We start from the raw sequence: 6,802 nt of genomic DNA on the forward strand, positions 1-6,802 counted from the left end.
TAAAGGTCTCTGAGCCAGGAGAATCAGAACTGAGTCAAACCCCAGGTGTCCCATCTGCAAAGAACATCAGAGCTGAAAGAGTCCTTTGGGACCATCTAGTCCATCTTTACCTCTATACCCGTCCCATTTATAGATGGGTAAACTGAGGCTGGGAGAGAGACCATGATTCCTTTCCTCCCACAAGATTCTAGACTGGGCCCCCAACCTGACTCAGTCTGGTGCCCTGACATCCTACAGAAGCCCCGGAACCAGATCATCCTCTTCAGCCTGCCCTATACCCTCCCCAATGAGGCCAGCTTCCATTGACCATCCCTGTGCTTTTCTTCACCTTTTTTTCTTATTCCCAGGAAATTCCTGAGCTCTGGGTACACACTATCTCCCATCTAGATCATCCTATCTACTCAACTAGCTCATCAACCCCACGGCTTCTGGGCTTTGGTTTCTTTTGTGCCCTGCCTGGTGTTTAGCACAGTGCTGGGCCTAGACTCTAGACTGTTCCCTTAGGATGGGTCTGAATTATCCACCTGGAGGAAGTACAGCATACTATATAGACCGTACTGTGTGGTTTTTAGAGTGACTATTGTTTAAAACTCCGGAAGCCTATCCCTGGAATGTAGGTCAAGGGAGCAAAGGATCCCCTACAAGAAGTTCGGCTGCGCTGGGCCTGGGTTTTTTGTTTTTTTGTTTGTTTGTTTGTTTGTTTTTGTTTTTTTTTTTATTTATGATAGTCACACACACACACACAGAGAGAGAGAGAGAGAGAGAGAGAGAGAGGGAGAGACACAGGGAGAGGGAGAGGGAGAGGCAGGCTCCATGCACCGGGAGCCCGACGCGGGACTCGATCCCGGGTCTCCAGGATCGCGCCCTGGGCCAAAGGCAGGCGCCCAAACCGCTGCGCCACCCAGGGAGCCCTGGGCCTGGGTTTTTATCCCTGTCTTCTCACACCCCAGGTGGCTTGCAGACTCACCTCCTTGGCTGGTGGTGGCAGGAAACCTAGAGCAGGCTGGACTTAGACGTGGGCTCAAGGAAAAGGGCCACAGGCCTAGGAGGAACACATACCCTTCCCCACCCCACCCCACCCCATCCCCCAGAACTAAGCAACTTGAGGCCCAGGCAGGGCAGCTTCCCGCCTTGCACGACTCAGAGCCAGCCTGGCTTCTTCCTTGCTCCCAGGACCGCCGCCATTTTGTTAGGAAGGTTTTCCTTCCTCTGCTAGGCACCCAGCCTCTCCCTTCCTGAGCCTCCCGCCCTCAGTGGAAAGGGCAAGGACAAGAAAGGCAGTGGGGTTCGTGCCCAGCCCCTGAGGGCCACAAGCTGCGCAGCCCTGCAGGCCGGGCACAAGGCGTTCTGGCCTCCTGGGGGCTCCCGCTGCAAGCGGACTCCTGAAGCGCCCCAGGGAGAGGCGGCTCTAGCCGGGAGGCCCCTCCCCGTCCCCAAGCCCCAGCCGCCGAGCCGCCGAGCTCCGGCCCTAACTCGATTGTGCGCCGTTAATCACTGAGTGTGCGGACGGGCGGAGTAAACAGGCTGCCTCCGAGGTCGCCCAAAGTCACCAATCCCTGCCCGGGTCAGGCCTTCAGCGGCTGGGCTGGCAGGAGGCGCCAAGGGGCGAAGAAGGGCGGGGGGGGGGGGCGGCCGACCTTGGCAGAAAGACTGATTGCTCACAGTCAGAAATAAGGGGGAGAAGGGGAAGGCGGTGTGGATACATTCATATTGGGGACCTTTAGGATAGAGGCAAAAGCAATAATGGGGAGTCTACTGGCCTCGCTCTGGCACCTACTAGCCGAGAGACCTTAAACAGAACCTCTCAGTACCACAGGTTCCTTTTCTATGGAATGGTATAATAATTCTACCTATTTCATTAGGTCATTACAAAAATTGAATTGGTTTTAAAAAAAAACATCTAAGGGATGCCTCTTTGTGTGTGTCTCATGAATAAATAAATAAATAAAATCTTTTTAAAAATATATGTAAAACACTGAGAATAGAGCTCCCTGTTTGTTAAATAAATGGGGCAGCAGAATGAAAAGCTGGGGGAGACGCTGGCTCAGCAAATTCTCAGGATATCCCTCTTTCTTATTTTTTTTTTAAGATCTTATTTATTCATGAGAGACAGAAAGAAAGAGATGCAGAGACACAGGCAGAGGGAGAAGCAGGCTCCATGCCGGGACCCTGACGTGGGACTCAATCCGGGACTCCAGGATCACCCCCTGGGCCAAAGGCGGTGCTGAACCGCTGAGCCACCTGGGCTGCCCTATCCCTCCTTCTTATAAATGGCCCAGAGTTCTCAACCAGTTAGGCTCCACGCCGGGGCCAAGATCTACAAACTGTGAAGGAGTCCAGATGGCAGACTGAGTTAACCGAACCTCTCTGGGCCTCAGTTTTCTACCTGTAAAATGGAAATCCTCACAGCACCGTCCCCAGGGGGATGTTCTGAGGCTTACGTAAAGAAAAGTGCAGGTAAAGCGCTCATCAATGTGCCTTGTAAGTGCTGCAGTGAAGGGTAGCCCACCCCGATTTCCTTCTGAGAACTGGATCTTCACCATCCCTTACGCGCCCCTGCCCACCACCGGCCAGCGCGGTAGGCCTGCCAGGCCCGCCCCCGCCGCGCCCCTCCCGGCCGGAGCCCGGCTGCCAGAGGGCGTGGCGGAGGTGCGGAGCGCGGGGGGTACCTGACGCGCGCCCGGGGCAGCGGAGAACTGCGGGGAACCGCGGCTCCAGCCTCACCACGCCGTAGGCCGAGAGGCCCACCGACGTGCTTGCTGCGCCCGCGCCCGGGGCGAGGGTCTCGCTGAGAGGTTGGCAGGAGGGAGAGCGGGCTTAGGCTCCCCTCGCCACCGTGGGCTTCCAGCTTCGGTGTCCGTTCGGGTGGGGACTCCAGGAAAGGGTTTACACGCTCACGGGGGTCGGGGGGAGGGGTGCTACGAGGCAAGAAAGCCAACTTAGCCGGCCCGGGACAGGGTCCCCGAAATCGGCCCTGCCTCCTCCCCCGGGTGTCTCGTCGGGTGCGTGGACTCAGCTACAGAGGGCTGGAAAGAAGCCTCTGGGGACTCGGCCCGAGGCGCCCCCCAAAGCTCTGCACCGCTTCTCCCCAGGAGTCTCACGTTAGGTCAAGACGAGGGACAGGGCGCATACCCCAGATAGCGGAAAACTTGGGGACCCGGTGCCCACTGACCAAGCGAAGCAAAGTCGACGCCGTTAATCAGATTTTTCAAGCCGTTTTTGACCGTAGAGGTTTGAGTGCGAGGCACGGACCTCCATAGCGCTGGGGAAGACGCCTCTTCCCTCGGTCTGGGACAGAGAGCGCTTAGGAACGCCCAACCCGAACGCCGCTCCTCCCCGAAGCCCCGTGCAACCGCGATCCGCAGACTCGTCCAGGATGCGTCGCCTCGGATCCCAGCATTCAACACCCCCCCGACTCCTGTTGCCCCACCCGCCAGAAGGACGAGGGGGCGCTCTGCCCAGGTCCAGGCCGCGTAAGGTCCAACCAGAACCCATCCATTCTCGCGAAGCCGACCTCGAGGCTTCCGGGCGGGTAGGGCTGGGCTGCCCGGAGCCCCGCCCCCGCCCCCGCCCCCGCCCCCGCCCCCGCCCCTGCCCTTGCCCCTGCCCGAGGGTGCCTGCACAGAGCCCCGCCCCGGAGGTGAGGCGCCGGGTACTTGGAGGAAGATTGTTCCTCGGAGCCCCTAACTGCAGAACCGGATCGGAAAACGTTGATTTCCTGTCCCAAGATGATGCCTTCTGTTGTGGCCACTTTCCTCCGGCCCCGGGTGTCAGGTACTCAGAGGCCGGTTACTAGGCCTGACTTATCCGCAGCCCCGCCCTGGATTTTAGTTTCTTCTTTTATCTGGGAGTTTCTCCCAGAGTATCCCCCACCCCCCACGTTGGGGAGGTGAGGGAAGAGGCTGAGGGCCTACAGCAGCGGCGGGGCGGGGGGGGGGGGCAAGGAGGGGTGCCGGCAGGACGACTAACTGCCGCCCTCCCCCGCCACCCTCGGGCTCGAAATCGAGGTCACCTCCCACAGCGGGTGAGACCCCCCAACCCACACCCATTCCCCAGGAAGCTGAAGACCAGCCAGTTCGACCTCACAGGTCTGGTGGGAACGAGAAGGATCGCCCACTGCAGCCTCTTCCCAGGACGGAGGAAGCTATGCTGAGAAGAGGCACATGTATCTGGGTTTGAGCCTCTGACGTGGGTCCAGGCTGAGGGGGACGGTTTACACGGAGGGGCTGCCGGCGCAGAGCTCCAGCACCAGCACCAGCACCAGCACACTCCCTGAGCGCGCTCACTTCCTGTCCCCACCCCCACGCAGCCCTCAGGCAGGATCCCCTGCCTTTAAAATTTAAAACATGCACGCTGCCCCACGTACCACGACAGGTCCCTATCATTCCCTGTGACTCCCACCCTGACCCCAGCCCGGGGATGGCCCCAGACGCGCTGACTGCACCCTCCACGGAGCCCTGGGGTTGCGCGCCACGGGTGAACCTACTCATCTGTAAAATGGGAATAATAGAAACTCCCTCGGGGAGTCGTGAGAGATACCCCAGCTAAAGAATGTAGAGCGATTAGCAGCGCCCGGCACGTAGTAAGTCGCCATACGAGTTATAAATAACGACGATCATGGCTTTCGCGGGTAGTGAACGACCTGCCACGCTTAACCTGCAACCAAGGGTCGACCAGCCCCGCGGGGAGGTCTAACTCCAGTGACAAGGACGAAGAAAAAGACCTAGAGAGGGGCACTAACTTGCTCAGAGAGGTTCAGCTGGGAAGAGGCAGAGTTGGAATCGCACCCAAGGGCAGCTTCTCTCCTCCTCCACGTGAGGCTGAGAGAAGGGGCCCAGCCCCGCGCGCGCGGACAGCCCCGCGTCCCTTCGGTGGCCCGGAGCCGTGAATCCTCAGCCAAGAGCCCCAAAATAGCAACCAGCAGGAGCCGAGCCGCAGGTGTCCCGCGCCAGCCGGCGTCCCAGCCGGCCAGAGAGAAGCGGAAAGTGGCTGAGGTCAGGCCGGGCCGCTCCCGCCGGCTGGGGGTCGAGCGGGGGTGGGGCCGGACCCCCACGTGCGCCGCCTGCGGCTGCTTAGCCGAGCCCTTTGTCGCGAGCAGCAGCGTTCGTGCCTCACTCGGCAGCTTAAAATAAAGACAATGTTCCCAGCCTCCCTGCGGCTAAATCCGGCGCGGGTGCGGGGGCGGTGAGAGAGCCGGGTGGGAGAGCTGCTCCTGGCCCTACCTCCCTTCCTGCCTCAGTTTCCCCATCTGGGAAGGGGACCGAGCCAAGTCTGGGCGGGCAAGAGTCACACAGGCTGGAGGGAGAGGGGGTGGGCATCATCCCCCTGCCTCCGCGGCTTCACGGCCTCAGGGAGGAAGCCGCCTGGGACCGAGGGGGCACTCATGAAGAGGCAAGGGAAAGCTGGACACCCTTCCCTCTCGCCTACAAAATAAGTGTTTTTATTTCTAAAGGGACGTGTGCAGAGGCGGTGGGAGAAGAGAAAAGGGAGACCAAGGAGATTGGGGGGAGGGGGCAAGGAGAGAGCCTGATTCAGACTCGGAAATGGATGTGGAGCGTGGAGGCCTGACACCCCCACACTCAGCCACGTGTACGCGCACAAGTACACGCAGCCCCACCGCGCGCACCAGCCGCAGCCGCGACCACAACCCGAGGACCGCCCAGCAGGGGGCAGCCCGAGTCAGCGCCCACGGACTGGGGACTGGTGGAGTTCTGACCCCACCCCTGACCCGCTGGTGGGCCCTGGGGTGCGAGGGGGTTGCTAGGATTCCTCTCCAAGCTGCAGTGTCTCCTCAACTTCAGAAAGGAGGTGGACTGGTTGCTTGCTCAACCCTCAGCTGGCTTAGAGAAGCAGAGATCCCCCACATGTACCTGCCACGTGTGCCCACCACCTGCCTCCAATGGCTGCTGGTGAAGCCCCAGGGACCCCAGTTTCTGTTCCACCTGGTTCCGTTGGCACCTGGGCTCCAGCCTGAGGAAGCCCTGGGTTACCCTCAGGTTTTGGGAATGAGAAGGGGTGCTTGGTGGGGAAATGGGCAGGTGGAAAGTGATGGAGCAGGTGCCCACTCCCTGGCTTAGAGCCACTGGACCTGAGTCCAAACATTTGCGCCCCGTGTGTGAATCACGCCTCTGCTCCTCAGTTTTCTCATCTGCATAATGGGATTAAATAGATGGATCCCTGTCCATCCTACCTTCCACCCCAGAGCTTCAGCATGGCCCAGGGGGGCATCATGGCCCAGGGGGCAGCCCAGCAGAAGTCTCCCCAGCTCCTGTCCCTGGTCAGCTCCCCAGGAGGTCTCTAGGGCCAGGTGAGGGCGGTGCAGAACCCACAGTCTCTATGGTAAAGGGCCCCCAGGGGTTCTATCCCTGAGGAAACTCAACCAGAAAACCAGAAAAGGTGAGGAGTGGTGCAGGGGGTATTAACCAAGCAGTGGGGCTAAAGGAGTTGGGGAAGAAGGGCAAGTTTGTCACTTCCCAGGTACACACCTGTGAGCCCTGAGTGGGAGTCAGGGGAGACAGAGTTTGACAAGCTGGGAGGAGAGCTGTCTGTCTGCCTGTCTGTCTGTCTTCCAAGTGGAAGCTGGGGGTGGAGCAGGCAGGGAGGTAGAGGCTGCCTCCCTTGTCAGAATTAGCAAGTTCCACAGTTGGGCAACACTCAGACACACACCGAATACAGACACACGTGTATACACACGTCCTGGTTCCAGACCAGGAGGGTGACACCTGCATTTACACAGGTTGCATGGTATTTCAGGGACACTCACGTGGGAGGGGACACTCAGCAGCACGTGTGGTGGGCACAC

This window comes from Nyctereutes procyonoides, unplaced genomic scaffold, assembly GCF_905146905.1.
Source record: "Nyctereutes procyonoides isolate TBG_1078 unplaced genomic scaffold, NYPRO_anot_genome, whole genome shotgun sequence".
In the NCBI taxonomy this organism is placed as follows: domain Eukaryota; kingdom Metazoa; phylum Chordata; class Mammalia; order Carnivora; family Canidae; genus Nyctereutes; species Nyctereutes procyonoides.